The sequence below is a fragment of the Meriones unguiculatus genome, chromosome 12 (genome assembly GCF_030254825.1).
Source record: "Meriones unguiculatus strain TT.TT164.6M chromosome 12, Bangor_MerUng_6.1, whole genome shotgun sequence".
In the NCBI taxonomy this organism is placed as follows: domain Eukaryota; kingdom Metazoa; phylum Chordata; class Mammalia; order Rodentia; family Muridae; genus Meriones; species Meriones unguiculatus.
Genome location: NC_083360.1, coordinates 96,631,911 through 96,657,499, shown reverse-complemented (window position 1 = coordinate 96,657,499; position 25,589 = coordinate 96,631,911). Strand labels below are relative to the sequence as shown.

The window sequence follows — 25,589 nt, the reverse complement described above, 5'->3', positions numbered from 1 at the left end:
CCCAGCCGCCTGCTCCTGAGCGGCCTGCGGCGTTGAGTTTTCTGCATCTCCCAGCATAGGCATGCTCCCTATGTGAATGCCTGGCACACAGTAGGTCGCCAAACATATTTTCTGAGTAGATTTGTGATACCTGTATTCTAGCATATTGCTCTCAAACTTGACAGAGAAGACCAAGTTGTATCACAAATGGAAACTTATGGTAAACAGTTGAAACACTGGATGGTCTCAGCCAAATTTTAAGGCCAATTGCAGAGCATTTTTCATGCCTCTTCATATTGAAAATTTCTGGTTTGTCTTTTAATCCTGGAATCAATAATGACTCTTTGACATCTCCAGATGATACTCACTTAAACTGCACAAACCTGGAATGGAAGGACATCGCCCCAGTCTGTCCTCAGCCTTTGTCTACCTGTCACAGGGATGAGGGACGCTGGCAAATCCCTTGATTTGTAGTTAGGAAGAGCGGAGGCTTTGGCTTCTCGTTTGAAACTTACCCATGAAGAAGCTACTTGGATACACACGAGGACCAGAGGAGTAGACTTCTAGAGTTTGAACGCCTCCCCATAAAGCATTCAAAAACCCAATCCATAGTGGAGCCTGCCAAGTCCTGCATAGCTCAGGCCCCAGACCCTGGCTAGGAGTAGTGAAGAACTGAAGGAAGACCAGACATGCAGACACAGGAACAGTGAAGCTGGGGGCAGGCAGGGTTCTGCTATTGCTATGTCCGCGACCTGGAACCTCAGTGTGTTTATGAGTCAGCGCAGAGACAGGGGTTGGCTAATACCCACAGGAGGTCTCTGTAGGTTAGTAGTCCCCGGCCGTAAACACCCAAGAGGAGAGCACTGCCGTTTCCAGTCTAAACACACTACAAACACATAAACACTCAAACTCCTAGGGAAGCTCTGCCAATCCTCTTGAAACTGGTGTCAGATTGGCAATTGCTTTGCCAGTTTCCTGTGAGCCACTTGGCCTTGGGATCCTCACCAGGCCATGCCCATATCAAAATAGACATTCACTCAGGACTTCGCTCACTCAAGGCTCTCTGTACTCTCCATAGCAGCCATATTGTGAGCTGTGAAAGTTTTATGGGCTCCACACTCATGAATGGATTAATGACAGGGGACATGAGTTCCTTTCTGGCTTCCTGTGTCTGGTCTTTCCTCCTTCTTCCATGGGACAGTGCAACCTCTCTGGAACCCCAGATGCTAACCCCTCAACTTTGGACTTCCCAGCCTCCAGAACCATGTGGCCACACACTTCCGAGGGTGATGAACTAGACCGTCTTTGCTTTTCTATCCTGGCTAAACAAATGGACTAAGACGGTGACCATGTATCTCATTAAGCATCTAGCCCCAAGAGGTATTGACGAAGCATGTTTAGGCTCCTTAACTCATTTATGTCACACAACAACACAAGAGACAGATCAAGATTGCAGATAGAGCTAAGAGCAAGAGCCTGTCCATTTGCCACGCCCATTTTAGAGATGAGGGGACTGAGACCCAGTAGGCTAAGCGGCCTGCTCACTTTCTCACAGGTGCCCTGGGGTAGTTCATACCAGAAGCGAGGTCTTCTGGCTTTTTGTTAAAAAGCTTTTTTTTCCATTACGACACAACCATGTGGCCTTCGGCTTTCAGTCGCCAATTGAGCAGTGGCATACAAATTAACTGGGGTTACTATATTACCTCCTAAAATGATGGCTTCCATTAAAAAAAAAAAAAAAAAAAAGAATAGCAGCAGAAATCCAGCAACGGAACATGTGCAAAATACATTTTCACAAGGTCATTCTTACCCAGCGCTGTGTTAAAAAAATTATTATTCTCCATTTGGGCTTTTGGTCCATGATCCCATGGCGTGTGCAGTTAAATTGCAATTTAAAATTTTAAACAAACAATATTTCAGAACTGGCTTCTGGTTATTAGGCCTGATTTGTGAAGATCCAGGGTGGGGGTGTGGAAGAGCTCAGAGATTAAAGGCTGCTGGGGGGGGGGCTTTCTGACTGGCCCAGGGAATTTAAGGATGTTGAGCTGGATAGGAACAGCCCAAAGAGATACACTGGTGGGGGGTGGACCCCCGACACCAGCTCAGTTTCCTGGATTGGATTGTGCCTTCTGCTTGCACCCCACACCCACGGGCAGCCGCGGAGCCAGCCATACTCACACACTTTGCACACTTGTTGGGATTTATGCTTTCACCCCTGAAATAATTTTACCTGTGGAAGGTATGAGGTCTTTAAAACCTTCAAGACACGCACATTAGATTTTAATTCCACAGGTTCTGACTGGCTGCTCATCCCCAGGGTCGAGGTGCAAGGTTTTGAGTCTTGTGGTTTGCAGGTTATGCCCGTCTGGAGCTTGGGGTGCTGCCCGACTCCTGAGCTCTGCTTTTGGGGGAGCTGATGTCCTCACTGGGCCCATAAAGGTACTTGGGGGTTCTCAGACTCTGGGAATCAAGACGCAGATGTTGGGAGGGAAGCCCCGTCTGCCTTCTAGCTTAGTTCCCAGACCGAATCAAGCCAGAAAGGTCCACTTTGAGAAAAGCAATTTATTCTGGACTCTTGTTTTCTCCCACACTTGGGTACCTGAGATAATCTTAACACAGGTTTATCAGCAGCCTTAGCTCTTGAATTCTTGGCTGCTAAATTAAAAAAATAATAAAAGAAAGAAAGAAACACGGACACAGGAAAGCAAAACTGAAAGAAGCACAAACCCCAAACTTCCACAGCAAAGAGCAGCAGCTCTTATGGAGGCCTTTATCTCTTTCGCCCAGTCTCGTATTTGCCTGTCTCGGATTCTGTAGCAGAGTGGTGAGAACAGCAGCTATATGAGAAGAAAACGCTGCAAAGACAGAAACTTAACACTCATGGTGATAACAGTGAAGCGATGGGAGTATGCTCTTTTTTGCCCCTTGGCTTCTTAGCCAATAGATCAAGAAGAAAAACTCGTCTCACATGAAGCGATCTCTCACGCCCCCATACTTGAAAACCCAGATTGACTTCACAATGTATAGATTCAGTCTTGTCTCCCAGGCCTGCTTCAGCTCTTAAATACCACCGAAGATGGATCAGAACCTGAAACAAAGAAAATTAAAAGGCAGGCTTGAGAAGGGGGAACATGGGACAGCACCATCTGTGGACACAGCTAGGGGGGATCTTTCTGGTCTCCGGAGGTCATACAGCTGTGAGGAGCGCCTCAGCAGCTACAGGTCCGCGTCTGCTCACGTGCTCCATGACAAATCACGTTTACCTCTCCAAACATTTTAGCTGCTCGCTATTATCTTTCAATTTTTTTTACTCTTTTCTGGGCAGCTTTCGTTGGGATAATTTGTCACCTAAATCTCCTGTTTTCTATTTGCCCCCAGTGAGGGGATCGGGAAGCAAACTGCAGCTCTTGGAGAAGAAGCTGGCTATTCCCTGTGAAGGGCTGAGTGACTCTCAACTCTTTCCCTACAGCGACCTCAACACAAAATGGACAAAACCCGAAAGAACCAATGGGCAGAAATCTGACTTCAAGACCAGAACCTGCTGCCTTCTTTTTTAAAAAAGAAATAATTTATTTTAAGTGACTGTGTGTTGCCTGCACGTATGTTCCTTCACCACATTTGTACCTGGTACCTTGGAGGCCAGAGAGGGTGTCGGATCACCTGGGATGGAGTTACATGTGGTTGTGAGTCACCATATGGGAATAAAACCCAGCCCTTCTGGTCTTAACTGCTGAGCCATCTCTCCAGCCCCTTGGAGAATCTTCTTGAAGAAAATAGTTTATGTTCAGGTAGGATCTGGATCTGGTCCAAACCCAACATACAACAAACACATGGGCTTGCTTCAAAATTTATATTTATGCTTTTGTTTCTACTTTAGTGTATTAGATATTATTTTTATAAGTATATTGATACATTAAAAATTCACGTGAAACTCTTTCCCCCTGGTTTGTGAATACACTGTTGCCACAGTAAATAAAGATGGAGCAGATCAGCTAACTCTTTTGGAAGTAGTTTGGAAAATAAGCTCCACAGACAGGGCTGCAGTGAGGCTCAACATGGGAAGTGCTTGCAACAGGGCCTGCGCAGGGTCAAGGTCAAGCTTGCTTATCACTGTTATCACCACCTCCTTCCTGCGCACGGCTCCGTATTTATTCTTTACACAGCGGAGAGGTCTTGCACTGCTTGTCCAGTCTTAAAAACAGAAATAGCTTCAGAAAGCTTTCAATGTTAGTGGTTACAAATTGTGTTTGTTAAAGAAGGAGCAGGAAAAGAATAGTGTGGTCTGGCTATTTGTTGGCCTCAATCAGGCTTAAAAACAAAACCCACGGGACCTGGAGAGATGGCTCAGGCGCTGGGCACTTACTGCGCCTGCGCACATGGTGGTTCAACGCTCTGCAACTCCAGGTCTAGGGAATCCAGGGTCTTTGCTGGCCATTGAGGGCACAGCACGCTACACACACATGGTGTGCTTGCATACATGCAGGCAAAAAACAAAACAAAACAAAACCCAAACTTTTAAAAAATGGCACAGGCTCGCTGGGTTGTTTTCATCTGGAGTTCTACGTCACGACAATACCGCCGGGGTGAGCAGGTCCTACAAGCCGCTTCTACAACTGAAGGGTCCTGAGATGCCCGGAAGGTACACCTGCCGCACTGGGCTTGTGCATGCCCCGCCCAGACCCATGCCTCAAGGTTACGTCACGCCCCCCGGAGCCTCTGAGGGTGACTTTGTGTGGAAGTAGTTTTTGCAGATATAGTCAGTCAAGATGGGATCAGAGTGGACAAAAGACAAAACACAGAGGTTCAGAGGACTTTTGATCCAGCAACATGGCTTCTCTGATCATATCCAAAGACCTTCTAGGTCTGTGATGCAGCTGGAATACACACCTTTAATCCCAAACAATGTCGGCAAGGTTAGTTTGTAGAAGAAAGCATCCATGTTTGAAAATGATGTCTAATTGAGGAGCAGACAATTGGGAGTCAGGACAGTGAGTGCAGGGCAGTGGAGTTAAGGTCATCTGTGAGTTTGTGCAGTTCAGTGCAGGTCAGCAGAGACAGTTGAAGTCAGAGAATGAGGAGGAACCAGAAGATTAGAACAGATTGCAAGAGTTAGTTTGAGGCCAAGCAGAGCAATTTAGTGAGAAGCTGTGAAAAGCCAGACTGAATCAATCAGGTTGAAGAGTTTGAGCTAGAACAGCTGAGTTGAAATAGCCAGAGCTCAGAAAGAACAAGAAAGGGTGAGCTTATTCAGCAGTAATGTTCAGAGCGTGAAAACATTCTAAGCCTAAATTAATTGTATAGAGGTTAGAAGCTTCCAGGACTAGGTTAGGAGACAAAGGCAGTAAGCCTCAGAGATGACAATTATGTCAGGAGAATAAAAGTTACTTTTACAAAAAGGAAGTTTGCCAAGAGATTTAGGAGAAAAACAATCATAGGAAAAGCCTCCGACAGAGTAAAGGATGCAGACTCTTAAGTGCGGTGCTGTGAACCAAGGTATAGCAAGGATTGCCTGCAGCAGCGGGAAGCCAGGACAGGGGTAGTGAGCAGATTCTTCTGTGGGAAGGAAGGAAGGAAGGAGTTCTTGGAGCATCTTGATTTCCAGCTTCTGGCATTCAGAACAGCGATGGAATAATCTTACTTTACTATGCTACCAAATCTGTAGTGATTTGCTATGGTAGCACAGTGGGACAGCAAGAAGCAAGGGCTCAGGTCCCCAAACCTCCTTTGAGGTCATCTTCCCAATGGCCTGGACCATTCTTCCACTAGACCCTATCTCCTAAAAGGTCTCCTCCTTCTCAGGAGAGCCACAGGTCGGAGGGGTGTAAGAGGGACACGCAAACTCCTAAGCAGCAGTTTCTTTGAGTGGTAGGGCTACGTGAAGGCAGCATCCTATTTTCACGCCATATTCAATAAATGAGTGAGTGAATGTATGAATTCCAGGCATTAAGACACTCCTTCTTTCTTCCTTCCTCAGGCCTCTCAAGTAAAAAGCTAGGCCTTGAGCTCTTTCATTGGGGCAGTTGTCTTTCTGCTCCTGCCAGAAGGAATGCAACCTCTTTTGTTTTTGCTGCACATGGTGAAGAACAATGCGTCTTGAGGGTATCCCCAATAGCATGAGTCTGTCCTGGTTACGCCACTGTGCCTGGTCATGTCTCCTCCCTCATCTTCTCTGCCACTGAGGCTTCCTTCACAAGACCCCACAGGATTCATATTCTTGGAATCCTGTTCACTGCAAGGACCCCAGAAGCTGGCAACTAATAAGGACTGATGACCTGTTGAATGAAGGAAATCATTTCATTATATGTAGCACTATGGAGTTTGTGTTAAATCAAGGGATTCGTAGTGCAGTACCCCAAACAACGCCATTAATTTAAACATAGATATCTAGCTGCTGTTATAATAATGGGGACTATTCATTCGGCAACTACAGTGTGCCAGGCCCAGAGTCCTATTACCTACATGTATTCCTGTAGTAGCCACTGTGATCCTTTGAGGAACGCACGGAACCTTATTAGCTAAGAGCCTGGACTGCGGACCAGGCTGCCTGAGTTCATATCCTAGTCCTTTCATGGGACTTGCTCTGGAAGAGCTGTTTAGGCTTACTCTTGTCTCTATTTCCTTGTCGTTGATGCACGTGGTAAGAACCGAACTTAGACCCGCTCATCAAAGAAACATCTCAGGGAGGAGGGATTTGGGATCATGGCTGAAGAGGTGTCAGAAAGACTGGAAGGGCCAGAGGAAAAAGGAGTCTGCTGTGAGATTCTATCTCCTAGAAATGTCGGAAAGGCTATACTCAGGGATTCTCATCAACATGGCTGCCTAAACAAGACCAGAACAAGGATGACATCAATTGACATGATGACCTGGAAGGAGGAAATCTCACGGGACCCAAACCATAGACAAAGAGCTACTGGCAACCAAGGGTTGCTGAGAGTGGGAGGAATAGTTTTCCCCGGGGCAGACGCATCAATTAGTTATCCAATACCAAACAGTCACCCTTGAAAACATACATCCAAGCTACATTATACAGACCTAGAAGGCTGTATTTACAAATTTAATAATACACATGTGTACCTATGTGATAACTATGAAAGAAATAGAGTTTATAAACTAGAGAGAGAGAGAGAGACAAGACAAACTTGTTGGTTGTCACAGAGGAAAAAAAACCTAAAACAACAAAACATCAAAATCAACAGTTCTCTGGGAAAACAGTTGTGTTTGCTTCTCTTCTTTCTCCAGCAAATGCAGAAGTGTCCTTCGCTGAAATTAGAAGAGACCATAGTGCATTCCAGTATCACAAGGCACTTAGCCCACATTCCTCTCCTTCATCTCTTTCCGATATATATCAACAGACAACACTTTAGATACGAGGCAGTGATGTGACCTAGAAAGCAGGATGATGGCTAAGATGAACGAAGGATCTCCAGACACAATCATGTCGAGCTGGATCTTGTCAGAGCAGCCTCTCTGTGACTGTAATAAAGGGCTTTTGACACGGTCTGGGTTGCCTCGTTTCTGAAGAGTAGAAGCTATAGAGATTCTTAGAAGGGAAAAATAAATATTACTCTAATTGGAGCCAGAGGTGAGGCAGGGTGGGACAATGAATGAGCAAGAACTATTTATGTTGGAAAAAGGGAAGTGTTAGAAACGATCGTGATGAGAAATTCAGGAAACATGAAGGGTTTGGGCTTGGTCAAAGCCAAAGGAGGCCCCTTGTTTGAGAAGAAAAGAGAAAGCCCGGAATAAAGGAGGAGAATCAAATTACAAGGCAGACAAAGTAAGCTAAAAAGTCATCTTTCCCCAGATACTGGGGCCTGGAGAAGCAGTGCTAGGCCAGGGCATACGGGCTGAGTCCCAACATTTGGGAAAAGTCCACCCAAATAGAGTATTGCATATTTATATTTAAGTGAGATTAGATAAGAGTTAACCTGATAGTTAACCTCAACCAGAACGGAAATTTCTGGAAGCTCCATCCAATGTCTTGGCTTTCCTTTTGTATTTCCCCATTGTATAGTTGGCATATTGTTCATGACTGGGTTTTAGATTTATTCTTATTTTGGAGAGTTGAAATACTTTAGGCTTTCAGCCTCAATTTCTACCAACAACCCCTCCCTCTCTTTACATTTGGGAGCCCTGAGGCCCACAGACCAGAGTAACTTACTGACTGAGAAGCAGAACTGAGATTCAAACCCAAGTCTGCTGTGGATTTAGATCAGCACGATAGCTCAGTCTGTGTCACGAGGTTCAGAGCGCTGGTGACACAAAGCAGAAAGTAGGAAATGCACAGTCCAAGTGCTCTACTTCTTGCTTTACAAATCAGAGCCACCAGGTCCGGACGCGAGAAGGGATTTGTCCAAGGTCCCATAGGGAATGACAAGGCAAGGAGGCTCTGGCTAAATAAAAAGAAGGCCCGTGTGTGGGGGATTCTGTAGTTAGAAGATGTGTGTGTGTGTGTGTGTGTGTGTGTGCTAATCATTAAGTGCCTTCTGGAACATTCAGATGCTCCTGTACCTCCTGTGTCTTCAACAGTCCGTAGAGGAGCAAATAGATACACAGCTACCTACTTTTAACAACTTTAAAATACTAGGGATGAAGAATGGACAACTAAGAGTTTGGGAGCTGGAGAGTTGGTTCAGTCATTAAGAGGACTGCCTGCTCTTGCAAAGGACCCAGGCTCAGTTCCCAGCACCCACACAGCAACTCCCAAACATCTGTGATTCCAATTCTAGAATATCCAGTGCCTTCTCCTGGCCTCCAAAAGCACCAGGCATCCATGTGGAACACATTCATTCATTCATTCATTCATTCATTTATCATGCTAGGTCTCCTTTTTTATTTCCACGGCCCGAAGGGCCTCTTTCCATCTTAGCATTTCAGAAACCTAAGTGAAAAACAGGCCCTGGTTCAGGGTTCTAAAGTTGGGCCTAGAACTGTGTGAGTCTGGCACAGTGTTCCCCGGCATTGCTTTAGAGGCAAAGGAAGAGAAGCCAAGAGCCATGTGGGTGCAACAATAACCATCATCTGTGATTTTTCCTGCTACCTTGCCTCTGAAGGACTACAGACAGCCTGCCATCATGGACTACAGACAGCCAACCATATGGACTACAGACAGCCATCATGGACTACCGACAGAGAGACAGCCATCATTAACTATAAACAGCCTGCCATCATGGACTACAGACAGATAGCCATCATGTTCCTAGGCTTATATGAGGCACTGTGAAGGATTCTGCCAGTGGCTTGGTTGCTAAGGCATGTGAATGACCATTGAAGAAAGAGGGAGGGGGGAAGGAAGGAAGGAAGGAAGGAAGGAAGGAAGGAAGGAAGGAAGGAATAGAAGAACAGAACAGAACAAGAACTAGTTAATGGCGTTTATTGTGCTCAATTAGAGAGTGGGTCTGGTAGGCCTATGCATTGAGACATGGTCCTTAGTCTGTAGCCCTTACTCTGTAGCCCTTTGGGAAGGAGAGAAGCTTGTAAGGTGGTGCCAGTGGAAGGAAGTTAGGTCATTGGGCATTTGCTTTGAAGGGATATTGGGATCTTTTTTTAAAGATTTGTTTTATTTATGTATTGTATGTGAGTGCTCTATGTGCATGTACACCTGCAGGCCAGCAGAGGGCTTCAGATCCCATTCTAGATGGTTGTGAGCCACCATGTGGTTGCTGGGAATTGAACTCACGACCTCTGGAAGAGCAGTCTCCGGAAGAGCAGTCAGTGTTCTTAACCTCTCAGCCATCTCCCCAACTCCCTCCCCCCATATTGGGATCTTGCTCCCAAGATCTTGCACCCCACTTTCTGCCATAAACCAACATCTTTATGCCACCATTCATGGCATTTGCTGTCACCATGGGAAGCTGACCAACGCATTCACCGCCTGCAGCAGAGGGCCTCTTTGTCTCCTGAAACTCAGCAATGAACCAAGAGTCCTCCTTCAAAACAAAAGTGACATCCTAGAGGTAGATAAAAAAGGCTGCATCTGTAAAGTAAGTTCAAGTACTGCGGGATCCTGTGAAACAGACCGACTGGATTATGTGGTACCTAGGTAAGAGGACATGGAGACGACCTCTCTGCACAGCCGTCTGAAGAGAGGGTGGAGCACTGAGCATATGGAGAGAGAGCCCTTCAAGATGGGGACGGGCTGTGTAGAGGTTCTAGGTGTGCCCAGGCTTTCCCGAGACTGTCAAGTACCTAAAGACAGACAAGAAAGAGGCTGCAGGGAACGAGGTTCAGAGAGTTCAAAGGGCCAAGATGTGGAGGGTCTTCAGGGTTTGGGGGTGATATATTTGTTGGAGGACTCTGCTGTCAAGGTCCACCATGTCTGGATAGCTCTCCTAGCTTGGCACAAAATGGAGGACTCCCTTCTGCAGCGGGGCCTCCTCTTCTCTACCTGACATTTTTTGGAAGAGGTCCTGCACAGAGCTTCTGGCATGCACAGAAGTCCCACTCCTTCCCTCCTGTCTGTATGCCAATCAGGTACTGTTCCGACCCGTCAGCTCTTCCCATCTGTAACCCTGAGAACTCTTAGATACCTCACCCTTGAAAGGATAAAGTGAGCTGCCTCTCTGAGGCTGACCTCCAGAGCCCTCTCCATCGTACTCATGGCCATTTCTTGCCCTTTCGTCCTAGTGGGCCGATGGCCAACAGACCCCCAAGGGAAGAAGGAGCCACACCCGTTAAGCACAACGTGAGCTACTGAAGGTTTCAAGGACAAAGAGGAAAAGTTCTGACTGAAGCCCTAAGAAGGTTTTTCTGGGTGTTGTGTGCAAGATGTTCTATTGTGGAGAGGGCAGCCGTGTAGACATGAGATGATGGCGGCCAGAACCAGGACTTCAACAGTAGAGGAGGCGAGAAGCAAGAGAACACAGGGCAGGTTGGAGACAGAGTAACATGTTCAATGAATGGCTTCGTGTGTGATTTCTCCTCTGCCATTTGCTGAAATGGACAGTATTGGAGGGAGGAGATGTGGATCCATTCTGTTTGGGCTTCATGATTCTTAAGATGCCTTTCAGAGGGCTGGAGAGATGGCTCAGAGGTTAGGAGCACTGACTGCTCTTCCAGAGGTCCTGAGTTCAATTCCCAGCAACCACACGGTGGCTCGCAACCATCTACAATGTGATCTGAAGCTCTCTTCTTGTGTACACGTGTACATGCAGACAGAGCATGTAAAGAAAGAAAGGAAGAAAGAATAATGCCTTTCAGACATACTTCCCCCAGAGTGCAACAAGAAAAGCAGAACCCCAGGGATGCTGCTGAGGAGCTTGACATGTGTTCCTAAGGCCCTGGAGGAAGACCAAGAGGGATGGATAGCTGGCGACCAAACAAATTGTTGAGTTCTGTCATACAGATGAAATGAAGCCAGCCTTTCAACAACAGAACCTGTCAGGTACAAAGCGGCTGCCCCTGTCCTTTCACACTTCAGAATCTCCCCATAAATCTCCTTGTTGACCACCTCCACTGGAAAGGCACAAAAAGGAGGACTCTGGGAAACGTAGTTCAGTCTGGAAGGGCAACATAGGAAGACTCTGAAACAGCATGGGTGCATGGGGAGCTGCCCCGTGAGAGGCAGGAGATGGGTCAGGCCTCAGGAAGGAGGTCAAGGCTGAAGGGAGCCTTTGGCAGTAATTGTACGGTCATGGCTTAAGATGCAATGGGACTGCATAAGATCATGTGAGGAAAGAACTTGAAGAACAAAGCACAGCCCTGAGACACTTTAACATTTAGATGTCTGTATGAGCGGGAGAGATGAGTAGAATGGAAAGAGACCAGGGAAGTGTGAGTAAAACCAGGCAGGCGTGATTAGAAGGCTAGAAAGGGTGACGATGGGGCTGGAGAGATGGCTCAGCAGTTAAGAACACTGACTGCTCTTGCAAAGGGCCAGGGTTTCAGGAGGCAGAGCCTCACCACCCTGGAGACCTGTGAGGCCTCCAGAGATTGTCACAACGATGGTCTAAAGGTGGCCTACACGCGCCACTCAGCATCTCACCCAAGTGCAAACACAGGGCCAAAGAAAGGAGCCACAGGCCAGGGGTAGATGGACCAGTTCACACCAACCCCTGAGTTATGGAGGCAGGTGGGACCCTGAAGGTCGGGTAGGCGCAGAGCGCTTGTGTTGAGCCAGCTCTGCTGGGGCTTGCTCACCTCGAAACACTTTCAAGAACCACTTAGAAGTCCTAAATCCCTCCCCGTTTCCCGGCAGCCCACACAGGGACCTCTCAGCCTTCCATCCACATCTATGAATAGCACTTGGCTGCAGTTGGCCTGAAATCCTTGCTTATAACGTTAAAACAGTTGGCCACTATTTTCAGGCTGACACTCCCCTCCGCAAATGAGAGGAGCCGCTGCCCACTGGAAGCGTTCTCACTTATTTGCTGTTGGCAGAGGGACGTGTCGGAACCTGGACCGTAAGTCAAGGAGTTTGCTGAGAGGAATCACTTTGGTCCTCCACCTGTGGGAGAATCTTGATTTCGGTGGCTCTGAGGCAGGCAAAAGATGGATGAAAAGAACTTAAAAAAAAAAACAAAAAACAAAAAACAAAAAAACACAACTTGCAGTTTATTTAGCTTCAGAGTCATCTAGCCAGCTATCTTCCAGGGAGTTTCTCAGATGGAAGAGAGCTTCAGTGAGGAAGGAAGGGAGAGATGCCAGAAATCCTGAAGAGCCATTTCTGGAGACAAGAGGCCACAAACCTGAGTCATTTGCATGCTTTTTGAAAAGTGGATTTAGCCTGTACAGTCATTAAAAACTTTTGAGTCATGCTTTTTTTTTTTTTTTTCTTGTTTTTGGAAATATTTACCAAATGGCTGTTTCAAGATTGGTGATCATCAATTCTAACTCAGATCTGGTCTGTGCCATCTAGAATCACTAGAGGAGGAGACCTCCAGATCATGGAGCTCAAAGGAGGCCCACATCATGACCTCTCCGAGTCCTTGTTGCATTTGCCTTCCTGAACTCTTTCCTCCCTGCCCGCCCCACCCCCCAAAGAAATTGAAAGTTTCATTTTACAACTCTTAGAATCATCAATTAAGCATCTTCTTTGGCCTGGAATTAAACTTTGTTTTTTTCCTTCTGGAAAGAAAACATGTTTTATACTGTAACAAAATGACACCAGCTCAGTGGCTTTGGACAGCCGTACAGTCCCTCTGTTTTGGAGGCCGGCAGCTAGCAGCTCTGATGTCTTCTGGAGACTGCCTGTGTCCCTTTGCTGCAGCCTCTCCACCACACGCAGACGTCTCTTTCCCTCTGAACTTCGCTCCCGTCAGTACTTTTGCTCTACCCCCTCTTTTGTAAGAACTCTTGTGACTCTTTGGGGCCATTTGCAGACAAGCCAGGATTAGTGTCCTATTCGTGAGCCTTGAATGGCATCTACTATGTCCGTTTTGCTCTGCAAGGTCCACAGAGGCCAGGAACCAGGAAGAGATGCCCTTTGTTGTTGGGTATCGTTCAGCCTATGCCAACACCGAAAGCTTGTGTGGGACACTGCCTACGTTCTGAGCCGTTAGCCGACGGGCAGGACTGCAGTGAGCTCATCTTTTGAAGCTACCAGAGGCCTCTCGAGACTTTGATTGCTCCCTGCCATGTGTTGGGTTAATGGGCGCTCCCATGAGCACATCAAGTCTTCCTCCAAACAGGACTGTCCTGGTCATGACTCAGAAGGTCAAAGGTAGGCCCATAAGCCCAACTAAGCCGGCCCACAATAAACTGGTCCACGAAGGTCTTTGAGGAAAGGGGACAAAACAAAACAAAACAAAACAAAACGCCAAGCTGATAAATGTCTGCAGAGCCATGCGCTATGGAGAGAGTGAGGTTGTTAGCTCTGGCATGGTTCAAGGGCCTCCAAGACCCTTTCTTTCTCCTCCAACCTGGATGAGGGCATTCCCGACTCGGGAGGCAGCGTTGGGGGGGCAGCTGGGGGCTGGCATTTGTGGAGAGCTGGGAAGAAGGGCTGGGGGCGGCGGCAGCGGCGGCGGCCTAATGAACACAGAATGCTGTTCTCACTTCATGCGTCCCTCTCCATCTGACATGGCAGGTGTGTAGAGGAAGAATGGTGTGAATCGATTCGGAGATCAGTGGCACGGCAGCGAGCCAGGCCGCGCCCTGAGCCATTGATCGCCTCCGAATCAATTCGCACAGCGCTCCCTCTTAGGTCACCTGCCATTTCAGACAGGGACGGGGACGGTGAAGTGAGAAGGAAATCGTTCGGAGAAGTCTGGGGACCCTCTCTCAAGAACGTGGGGGTCAGCCTCCGATGCCCTCCCTCTGCAGCCTTTGGAGGAGACGGTGCTCCCCAGCCCGAGGACCCCCTCTGCCTTGCTGGCCTCAGGCCCTTGAGAGAGGGGAAGCTGAAGGCTGTAGTGAAACGGGGCCATTCTGAAAATCCATCAGCCTTGAACTCACCTCTGGGGTTTGGGCTGCCACAGTCAGATCCTAAGAGCTATTTCAGAAAACCCAAATTGCCAACAGTAATAATCTCTCCGCCATGGGACCGGCTTCCATTTGTGCCTCTCAATGCACTTCACAATTAATTCTCACCAACCTCTGCCTCCCACGAGCCAGCAGCCCAAGGGGGAACCCAAAGCAAGGCCTGGAAACGTCATGGCTGCCCCACGGAGAGTGTCAAGGGCTTCCCCACTGGGAAGACGGGGCGAGAAGGCCAAAGACTTCCTCTAAGAGCCCGTGACAAAAGTCTTCTCCATCGTGGTGGTCTTGCTAATGTTAGGAGAGAGGGAGGGGAGGCTGGTAAGCCAGGAGACCTTTCGTGGCTCCTGCCATGTTGAATAAAGCCTCAGGAAAGGACTCGGCGATCACAATTGAAGACGTGACCAACAGCAACTGCTGTCCAAACACGGAGGTGTGGACATGCTGTATTCTCCAGGGTGATGGAGAGAGACTGGCTTCTTGTTCACTTACAAGGGTCCCAGCAAAACAAATGCCGGAGATTTTCTGCCCTGAGTGGGTACCCAAACAGCAGGCACAGGGTCAGGATCTGCTGCCGGTTGGCCTGGTTCCCCTGCTCAAACAGGTGGCTTCAGTGACAGGCACAGTGACTCTCCACAGTCATGGGTTCTGCATCCGTGAGGTCAACCAACTGTTGGCTACAGTTTAAAAATTGTGTCTACACTCTACACAGCAGGGTATTGAAGGAGATACTGAGACTCACAGCCAACCTTTGTGCAGAGTGCAGGAATCCTTACGGAAGAAGAGGGAGTAGAAAGACCTGAAGCGGACAGGAGCTCCACAAGGAGAACAACAGAGCCAAAATACCTGGGCCTAGGGGGACCTGCCGAGACAGATACTCCAACCAAGGATCATCTATGGAAAGGACCTAGACCCCCTGTTCAGAGGAAGCCCATAGGCTGCTCAGTTTCCAAGTGGGTTTCCTGGTAAGGGGAGCAGGGGCTGTTTCTGACATGAACTCATTGGTTGGCTCTTTGATCACCTCCCCCTGGATGGGGGGGATGCAGCCTTGCCAGGCCATAGAGGAAGATGATGCAACCAGTTCTGATGAGACCTGATAGGCTAGGGTCAGATGGAAGGGGAGGAGGACCTCCCTATCAGTGGACTAGGGAAAGGACATAGGGGGAGAAGAGGGAGGGAGGGTGGGACTGGGAGGAGATGAGGGAGGGGGCTACAGCCAGGATACAAAGTGAATAAATTGTAATAAATAAATAGATAAATAATTGAAAAAAAGTGTCTGTACCAGACAGACTTCCCCTTGTCATCATTTCCTAAATGCTAGCACATAGACTTACAAAGCCTTTACATTGTCTTGGGTATTAAAAGTAATCTAGTATTGGGGAAGAGTATGCAGAGGATACATGCAAACACTACAACATTTCCTAAAAGAGACTAAACATTCTCGAATTTTGGTATCCACAGGGGTTCCTTGAACCAACTCCTTGTGATTTTGAGGGACATTTTTGTTTTCCCCTGAAAGGGGAAGTAAAAAAGTCAAGCCTTTTTATTTCTGTAGAAGGGGGCTTCAGTGTGCCAACTGAAGCAGGCAAGCGTGGTTAGCAGGGGACCCTACCCCAAGGTTTTATTTCTAATACACAGGAGTCCATTGCTTCAATCTGAGTGTCTGTGCATTCATGTGCAGGTGCTTGCAAAGGCCAGCAGAGGGCACTGTCGCCCTGGAACTGGAGTCAAGGTTGTGAGGAGCCCAGTGTAGGTGCTGACAACGTGAGTCCTCTGGATGAGGACAAACTCCTGACGACTGAGCTGTCTCCTGGGCCCCCAGGAACAGTTGTGTGCTCCAATGGCCTGGGCAGACCTTCCCAGGGAGTGAGCTGCTTACTGCGACCATTTTCTTTGGTGTGTCCCATTGGAAACCCAACCGTGGACACTCAAGATGGGTCTAAGAGAGACCTCAGGGGGATGAGCAGAGACCATAGAAGATTACACCTGCCTTAAGTTCTAACAACGAAATAGGGAGAACAGTTAGCTCACCTCACACTTCAGGCGGCTCCTGGCCAGACCATCTGGCTTTCCCTCACTGAGAAGGGGGAGGGGAGGGACTTTGCCTAACGCTCTGCCCGACCTCTCCTGACCTTCTCCAGGGGCTCATCCGAGACCTAGGACCAGAACCGTGTCTGGGGGCAGAGCCGCAGCAGAACAGCCCTAGCGCCCCCACTTCCCACGTCAGACCCTATGCTCCAAGCAGGAGGACAAACAGAGGTTAAACAGGTACTGTGAAGACTGCTCGCTGCGCCGTTGTCCATCTCCCTTCCCAGCCCAGGCCATGGCCTATGGGTTGGCCAGATCCCCCTCCTGAGAGACACCTCCCCAGCCTTTGGCCTTCCTGTTCTTGGGGTCTTAGCTGCTTCCTCTTAGCATGTACATCCAGTCTTCCCTAGGCTTAGGATAATTTGGGCTCTCAAGGTTGCCATGCTGTCCACGTTCCTAGCAGCCCGACTGTAAGAGGCATTGCCCTGGCCTCACCATTTTCTATGGCCCTGAACAGGTTCTAGGCAAACCACAGATTTAAAGTTCAGTCCAACACGGTGCCAGCCCTCTCTGCCCAGGGGTGTCCTCTGCCTGTAGGACCTCTGCTGGCCCAGCATGTTTGCCTTGGCTAGAGGTAACGCCTGGGGGCTATGAAGGAACTCTCTCTTGAAATGCCCAGTTCTGCAGATACATCACAGAACCAAGGCTCTTGGGACCGACAATAACTTAATGTATCCAGTTCTTACCTAAATGGACTCTGGACTTAAGTTGCTGGAACGCTGTCCACCATGCTGGAAGACAGGGCTGCCTTTTAGAAATGAAGGCCGGGCTTGAAGGAGCTGAAGGATCATTTCTGAGCAAATCCATTCTACCCCTGCCGTCTCAAACAAGCCAGAAGGAAGCACCCTTTTCTGTTATCTTTTAAAACAAAACTCATGGCAGAGGTTGGGCACAAACACGTTTTCCGCTCTTACTAAAGTTAGAAAAACCTCTAATCCCTCCAAATACAGTTTAATTTCATTTCTGTATCTTGTCATAGAGTTTCTGTCTCCAGAGAAGAGGGCCACAACATCACGTACATCTCAGGCATATGTTTGGGAAGTGTATGTGAGGTCATGGTACAAATGGCCATAAGAATTAGACGCCGCTCTCCTGTCCTCGTGTTACAGACAGTTTCCATAGGTCACTGGCAGGACTGGAATCCGGTACTTTGGTGAGGTCCCAGGAGTATCCCGTGAGGAGCTGGGCAACCCTGTTAGCCAGTATTTTCAATCAAGAGTGTAGATGTCACTATACATAGACAAGTCTGTCCACTTCCTCCTTTTCCCTTCGGGTGGCTCATACTCCTTTGTTAGAAGCAGTTCTATATTTACGCGGCACATTACGTATATAAGAGAAGGCATCTTCACAGCCAACGCAGGGGCCATATCTCATGACGCCAACAACAGTCCAGCTTGGCCTGTCATCCCGCCATGCCACCGGCACTGCAGTACCGAACTCTGGCCGCACGATGGCGCCCGCCTCATGCAGACCCGGAGCACGGAGGCAGGCAGACAAAGGCGGGTGCCCGGCCTCCCTCGCCGCCTGGGGGTAGCCCCGGGTGGCCGTGGTCGCCCCTGCGCGCTGTGCTGGGCAGCTGCCGCCTTTGTCCTGCGGTTCGCCCTGGTGCAAAGGACGAGGCAAGGGAACGCTGGACGCGGGCGGTGCTTAGCCCGGCCAACACTGGAGACTCGTTCCCTTCATGCAAGTTTTTGAGGGTAGAGGGCTGCAAGCTCCGGAGTGGGGTCAGCTCCCAAGTGCCTGCTCAGGAAGCTGCTTTCCCCTGTAATCTCTTAGCAACAACAACAACAACAACAACAATATTCGTAAGTCTGCTCTCTCGAGGTTTTTCCTAATCCCCAAATTGTTAGGTTAGAGGGCTCAGGTGTCTAGGAGGCACCTGGGCCTGGATGACCCAAGCAGGCAGGTTCTGCAGGGCCGTGAAAACTCTTCTTTCCCCTGTGACCACTGGGCTGAAGTAGAAGCTAAGTGACTACCTTGGCTAGTGGCTGTTCCGGTAGGCCACACCACGTTAGGGGTTCACGGTGGCCTCACGAGCAGCTGGATTGGTAGCTTTGTTGCTAATACCGTGCTTTGTAGGGATTCACGTAAAACATGAAACACGTGTGCGTTACACCTGAGCCTATGGCCAGAAGCTGCCGGAGGAGAAAGGAGCTCCACCTCTAAGTGCAGTGTGCTGTAAGCTGGCTGTTGATTGTGTCTGGGGAAAGGAGTGAAGGCTGGCGACCTGAGCGGGTCTTAGGCTGGGGTCACATGGGAGAGGTGGGGGGGGCGGTGAGGGGGAGGAAACAGGTCCTTATCAAATTCGGCCGTTCTTGCGGACCGAACCGCCCTCTCATTGCTCTATCTTCAGAGGAAGTTCCGAGGGTAATCACCGTCATCGATTAAGGTGGCTAAGCACACCGGTCCCACACACTGACTTTTTGGGGGCAAGATAAACAGGCACAATTTATCAGAACTTGGGATCTTCTGCAGCCCTATGTGTTCAAGAAGAGTTGGGGGGGGGTAGCTCCTGGGTGTTTCGGTTCTTCCCACTGGCTTAGCAGAGAATCCTGGGGGCCGGGGGCGGGGGGGGGGGGAGGCATGGCAATCCTGGGTGAGGGAGTTGGGGATTCCCATTTGGCAGAGTCTTAGGTGGTAAGTGTGTTTCACACTTACCTTCAGAGCGAAAGCTGAAGTGGCCTGAAGGACCCTCCGACAGGGTTCCCACACCTCAGGACTGCCTGCTCACCTGCCTCCAAGACCAAGAACCAACCAACATTTCTGTGGACTTTTAATGAAAACGGATGTGTATGTGTTTGGTGGACTCCTCTGCTCAGCGCTTGGGATGTTAGGAGATTATTTTCTGAAAGCCGAGGTAGAGTCCACCTTCTGATTGCCGAAGCGACGTGTATGCCCTTCTATGACCGTGCAGGTCAGTGGTGGGGAGCGTGCAAGATGATGAATGAAGGCCTGCGTGATCCTGCAGACGCGGTGCCCTTCACCCGGACTGGAGGACCCAGAAACAGATCTGGGGCCACCGGCGTCTTACTTGAGGCTCTCGGGGTACCCTGGCAGGCCCCTTGCCCAGAGTTGGCACTCGGCAAATGTTGGTGAATTTCAAGTGAGAAAGCAAAGTGGACCACAGCTCCACACTCAAGCTCTCTTTTCAGATTGTCCACCCTTCTTCGCCTCTGCGTGTGTCCCCCTTCCCAGATGTTTCCAACCACAACTAAAGGACCAAGGGAGAAAACAGTTAAGCACACCTAGAGCTGCGTCCAAACAAAAGAGGCAAGAGACTAAACAAACCCAAGGTTTCCTGTTTCTCCCTGAGCCGAGTAATCCCTTTGATTACATCTAATACCTGCCAAAGCCCAGCTGGTGTGCCCACCCATCTCCCGCGTGATAATGCCACATTGTGAAATCTACCCATTAATATTAATTGTCAGCGAGAGAATCTGTCTGAACTACTAAAGCTTGAGATTGCTTCGAGAAAGCAGGCCCTGCTTTGGCAGGGATTTTAGATAATTCTCCTTCGTTCATTCTGTAGCTCGTATATGTAGAATGTTAAATAATAGCCCGAGAAGGCTTTTCTCCTTGCAGGGCATGACTGCCTCTTGCTTTCCAGGTCTTAAGCCACTGTTCACTCGGGGTCCACACCTGCTGACCAAACATATTACCTCACACTGCTGTGGACTTGCCGGCACACTGGTCCCCACGCAGAGAGAACGTGCTCTCCCCGGGAGCTGTTGAATTGAATACGCCCTAGCAGGTGAGGCCCGACTGTCTCCTTTTTACTTTTCTGTTTCAGTAATTGACTTGGTAATCCCTGAAACATATCACACAGACCTAAGTTCTCCCCCACCCCCTTCTTCTTCCAGTTATCGGGTAGGCATTCCTGAGGTAGGCATGGGGAGCAGTAAGGGCTGTGCAGAGAGCTTGCCGTCGGAGGTGAAATGCTGAACGGCCTTTCGGAGAGAAATCCAGGGGTGCTGCCTGGCGGATTCTCCTCTTGGAGATGTCTGTTTTGAGCTGTGATCAGCAGCCGCCCAGATCTGAGCTAGACTTCAGTCTGAGCTGGACTTCCAGATCAGTGCACCAGAGTGTCTCAAGGCTGCCGTCTCCACTGTGTTCATGAGGCTCTTCTTTAAAAAGCCACAAAATTTTAGGATCCATCCGTGCCTGAGATAGATATGAAAATTTAGTAGGTGTGAGATTGGGCTTTCCCTCTGGAGGCCCTCCCCTACCCCCATTCTCCTGGATTATGCTACGAACTTGACAGTCACTCTCACAGCCAACACCTTAAACTTTATGAGTAAACGCAAAACCCAGCCCACACACACCGATGTTTTGTTTTTGTCAGGCGCACTCGGTGCTGTGAGATGAATAGCCTGTGCTCCTTGAGTGAAGGAGGCTCTTTATCATCTCCAGTTTGATGTTCTGAGCTGGGCTGTGCGGGTTAGACCAGTGGGGCAGTCGGACACGAGGCGATGGAAACAGGAAGTACTGTAATTCTGGATGCCTGAATGAGTGTTTACTTCAAAGTCTCGACGGTTCTTTTATTAGCAAATATTAATTTTAGCTGAAAAAAACCCTAGAAGACCTTCCGGGTGCAGTGTGTTTAAATAGACACTGAGATAATTTTTAAATTCCTATTGGTATGTAAAGCACCCTTCCTTGTGAAAAGAAGCAAACTGCACTAGTGGCAGGAGCCAGTTTACACAGTTAAATATTTTGATTATTTAATTTATTGCCATTATTTCACAACACGTAAAAAAGAAAGAAAGCAATTGAATTGAGATTTTGTTCCCACTCCCGGCCGACTCTGCAGCTCTGTTTATTTGCTTTCTGATGAGGGCTCAGACAGAAGATGGCTTTTCCCGAGCAGAGGTGGGCCTTTTAGTGGCCACGCATGCCTCCAGTTTCCATCTGTCCCGTGAGGGTCCACATGGCTGTAGACAGCATGCGTGCTGGGCATAAGGGAGCGCCAAGTGGCGGTCACCCGACTCGGCTTACCTGCAGACTGTCTGTATCTCGCCGCAGAGCGTGTCTGAGGGAGGGACCGTGTGCTGACTGAGGGGGCTGGCCTCTGGGTCAGGCGTTTCTTCTCCATGCCAAAGGCGCCGAGAAGGCAGAGATTGGTGCTTTTAAACTGAAGGCTAGTCACACAGCCGGTTTCTGCCTCCAGCACTTCTGTCCAACCACTAGAAAGACCCGAACTCACTTTTAAACGTTCTTCGCACTCATCAGGGTGGGAGGCGCCCAAGCCATTCTGCCAAACAGAACCTATCCAAGAGGGTTTACGTGTTTTCACTCATATTTGGTTTCAGATGACTCCAAATTGGGGTATTGTGAGGTTTGAAATAATTTACTTTCAGGATCTGATCTCACTATTCCTTAGCTTATCTGAGCACATTTTCATGACCAGTTTAGAGACCTTTAAAAAAAAAATGCCCTTAAGTGTAGCAAGGGTGATGTTTACAGGACCCCATGATTATCAGCTAAAGAAGCATATCACAGATGTCAAAGAGAAGCCAGAATCAGTGCCCAGGAGAGGGAAAGCATGCTCCATCAGAAAGGAGACAGAAGCCACTGGAAGGGAGGAGTCTCCGCACTCAGCACGCTGCTGTTGTTACAGGGGTCCTAAGTTTCAGCGGATAGCACAGCACTCATTCCTACAGTGCTGAGCTGCAGCGGCGACCGCATTTCCAAAGGGCAGGACAGTGTGGCATTTCAAAACTGCGTAAACTAGTTTTCACCTGCCTTTATTCTGCTCTCCCTCAGGTTTCCAGATACCTGTAAACACCCCACAGAGCCTAAGCAGTTCCCGTGAAGCATGGGTTTTCTGGGAACAGCCTGTCTTGAAGAGCAGACCAGTTTGCAGAACAGGGTAGAGATGTATTAGGGGTACCTACCTATGTATCTGTGGAGGCCACTTATCCCCTTAACCCCCATTAGTGTTCTGTCCCCTAGGAAGGTCACTTACCTAGCTCAGGGCTAGAGCCACCAGCAGTCCTAAGAACAGAGCCCAAGAAACAAAATGAAACACCCTAAATGTCTTTCCTGGGTACACCATCTACTTGCAGCTAGTTAGAACAGGACAGGACAAGACAGGACCTCTGAGCTGATACCCCAGGGGCTCTAGAGGCTTCCTATGGTCATGGAGCTGCTGCTGCACTTTATAGACACAAGAAAAGAGATCTACTTGGTGTCTACTCTTTAGCATCTGAAACAAGTTTCTCTTTGCATGAGTAAGTTGAGGGGTAAAATTCAGAATAGCTTATTTCCCCCCAAGTCAGAAAAAACAGACAGGAAATAGACTTCTTAAATATCAGTGCCCAGGACTTTCAGAGTTTCTTATTGGCCAGCAGAAAGGTATTTAAAAATAATGGTGAGGGCAAACTAAACAAGCAACCTGACAGCCTGCTAGCAATCCTCTTACCTTTTGCAAGGCAGCGTTCTCTAATTTCCCCTTTGATTGTGAATAGGAATCCAGTTTTATTAAGCAGAAACATAGATTATTAATAGGTAAGCCACTTGATGCCTGTAAAGCACTTTGAGGGTGAAAAGCCCCCAGCAAATGGCAAATATTATTATTGTTATTGCAAACTAACAGGAGGAAAGAAAGCTAATGAACGCTTGCGGACCTCCAAAGCAGCCATCACACTCAAACCGGCACACGGCGCGAACTATTAAACTTGCTTCCAGGATAGAGAGCTTCCACGTTTTTAAGTTGATTCTTTTTAATTCTTGCCAAGGATGAAAAGCAACACTTATGGGCCTGTAATTTAAACAAGAGGAACTCGAGGGAATAATCAGTTTTCACATTTAACTAGACGTTATCTATAAGATACAACATTGGAAGGCGCAGCTAGCAAGGAAGAAGCAAGACCTCGGATGGCTGTCAGGCCCTCAGCGAGGATGTAGCCCCCTGTGGGCATCTAAGTGGCAGCTGGGTGAAAAGGATGCTCAGACTGCGGGAAGGGAGTCTGCTGGCCAGGGCTCAAGCCCAGGAGGTTCTGCGCTGTCTTTTGCATTTTCTGTGGTAGTGTGGTAGATATGATATGTAAGTTGAATTAAATATTTTCTCTATGCTGTTTGAAGCAAGGACCCATATAAAAGCAACACCCAACTATAGCGGAGTGATTAAGATGAGAAGTAAAAATTAGATTTTGTTTTTCACAATATTTTTGTTAAGTCAGATGGTCCATATTAGAGAAAGTGGACATACTGCATATTTATATGTATTTCAAAAAAATAGCTAGTACTTGTGAGAACACATGTTTATATAATTGCAAATATATATGTATATATGAATACATATGGATACATATGAATATATATGACATATATGAATATATGTACGTGCACACATATTTTTTGTTTTTTGTTGAGAGGTCTTTCTTTTTTTTTTTTTTTTGACAGGATCTTACTATGTAGCTCTGGCTGGCCCAGAACTTGCTGTGTAGACAAGGCTAGCCTGGAACTCACAGAGATGCTCCAGCCTCTGTGTCTCCAGTGCTGGGATTAAAGGTATCACCACTAGGCCCTGCCTAAGAGGATTTTATATAACCAAAACAAATAATTTAACAGAGAAACAGATAACAGTGGTAAATATTGTAATAGAAACTATTTTGCAGAAATCTCACCATAAATACGTTCTTTAGTTAAATCCTGTATGAAAAATTCATGAGTGACTTGAGACTTGCTTCACTAAAAATGTCAAAGCAATCTTCACTCTCAAGAGAACGAGGTTCTAGCCTGGGATCACAGCTAAGGTGCAGTCAGTGGAAAGTGTCTGAGCTCAGTTTTCTTGTCTGCCCACCTCCAACAAGGCACACAGACCTGCCTGTCAGTCTCATCCCCTCCACCCCCAAATGGCACCATTATGTTCCCTGTCCAGGGCTGGAAAACAAAGTCTCCTCCTATTTGACAAGATCCAGCCTGCAGTGGTTTTAGCAGCCAAGATACAAGATTTTTAAATTAGGGCCTTCGGAATGGAATATTAGCAGAGCCATATTAAAACAATGCTGGCAGCCTTTGCAAGGATGCAGGGTAATTTTCTAATTAGCAGAAGGCTATTTGAAATGCAGCGTGGTGTCCCATTTTTCAGACTGTTATTTTCTGCAGAGCTAGAAGAGTAAAACAAACTCTTGGACTCTCATAGCCAGAGCCCTGGGAGGGGCAGCTCTGTGTTTGAGAGCACTGGCTGCTCTTCCAGAGGATCTGGCTGGGATTCCCAGCACCTGAACCACAGCCGATGATCACCTGGAACTCCAGTCCTAAGACACTCCAAGGTCTCTTCTGGCCTCCTCCAGCACTGGGCACCCAAACGGTGACATACACTCAGACAAAACACACATTTGAAAACAAAACCTCTGCAGGTTGTTTTCTTTGTCCATGTAAAGGTGTAAAGACTTAAAAGGGTTTAATTTACAAAACTTAGATTTGTTTTTCCAAAAAACTCACCAAATAGTCACTTAATTTTAGAATACTTTTAAAATGAACAATTGTAGCCTGGTGTGGTGGCCCACACCTTTAATCCCAGCACTGGGAGGAGACAGAGGCAGGTTGATATCTGTGAGTTCAAGGCCAGCCTGATCTACAGAATGAGTTCCAAGATAGCCAAGGCTACACATAGAGACCCTGTCTCTAAAAACAAAAACAGAAACAAACAAACCAACCAAAAAGCACAAGAGCACAGTTGCGTGTGTTATTCATCTTTGTTGTTTTTGTCTTTAAATATTTGTGTTTGGGTTCAGTTTTTGCAAGGGAGTTTAGAGAAAGACTGTACACAGAACAAACATGGCCGTGTGGCTGGAAGGCTCAGCTACAGCCTGATGTTTATTCTTAGACGTAGAAGAGGGGATACCTCTATGAGCTTAGGCCAGCTTTCAGCAAACTGAGTCAAGAGGAGGCATAAGGGTCACCACAAACTTTTACAGTGACCTAGGGAAAAGTGAATTTGGTCCCTAGATACAAAGATTTCAAAAACACAGGTAGAACAGGCTTTGTGTGTGGAGACTCCAAAAATCAGCCACCCTGGGCACAAAAACAGAAGTCAGCACCAGAAGCGTGGTCTTCAGAAGGGATCTGCGGACGATCCCACCGCTGGTGAGGTCCACGGC

General features: G+C 48.0%; 1 long non-coding RNA gene across 1 annotated transcript in view; it reads right to left on the bottom strand.

Annotated features, from left to right (window-relative positions):
• Positions 1–2,315: 2,315 nt before the first annotated feature.
• The window catches only part of LOC132646678 (uncharacterized), a 41,282-nt gene continuing 18,008 nt past the window's right edge, over positions 2,316–25,589 (bottom strand). Inside the window, exons 2-4 of the long non-coding RNA XR_009584927.1 lie at positions 21,478–21,747; positions 17,169–20,643; positions 2,316–3,067 (exon numbers count right to left, since the gene is read on the bottom strand). This is a non-coding gene — a long non-coding RNA (uncharacterized LOC132646678). The remainder of the gene's footprint in view (positions 3,068–17,168; positions 20,644–21,477; positions 21,748–25,589) is intronic.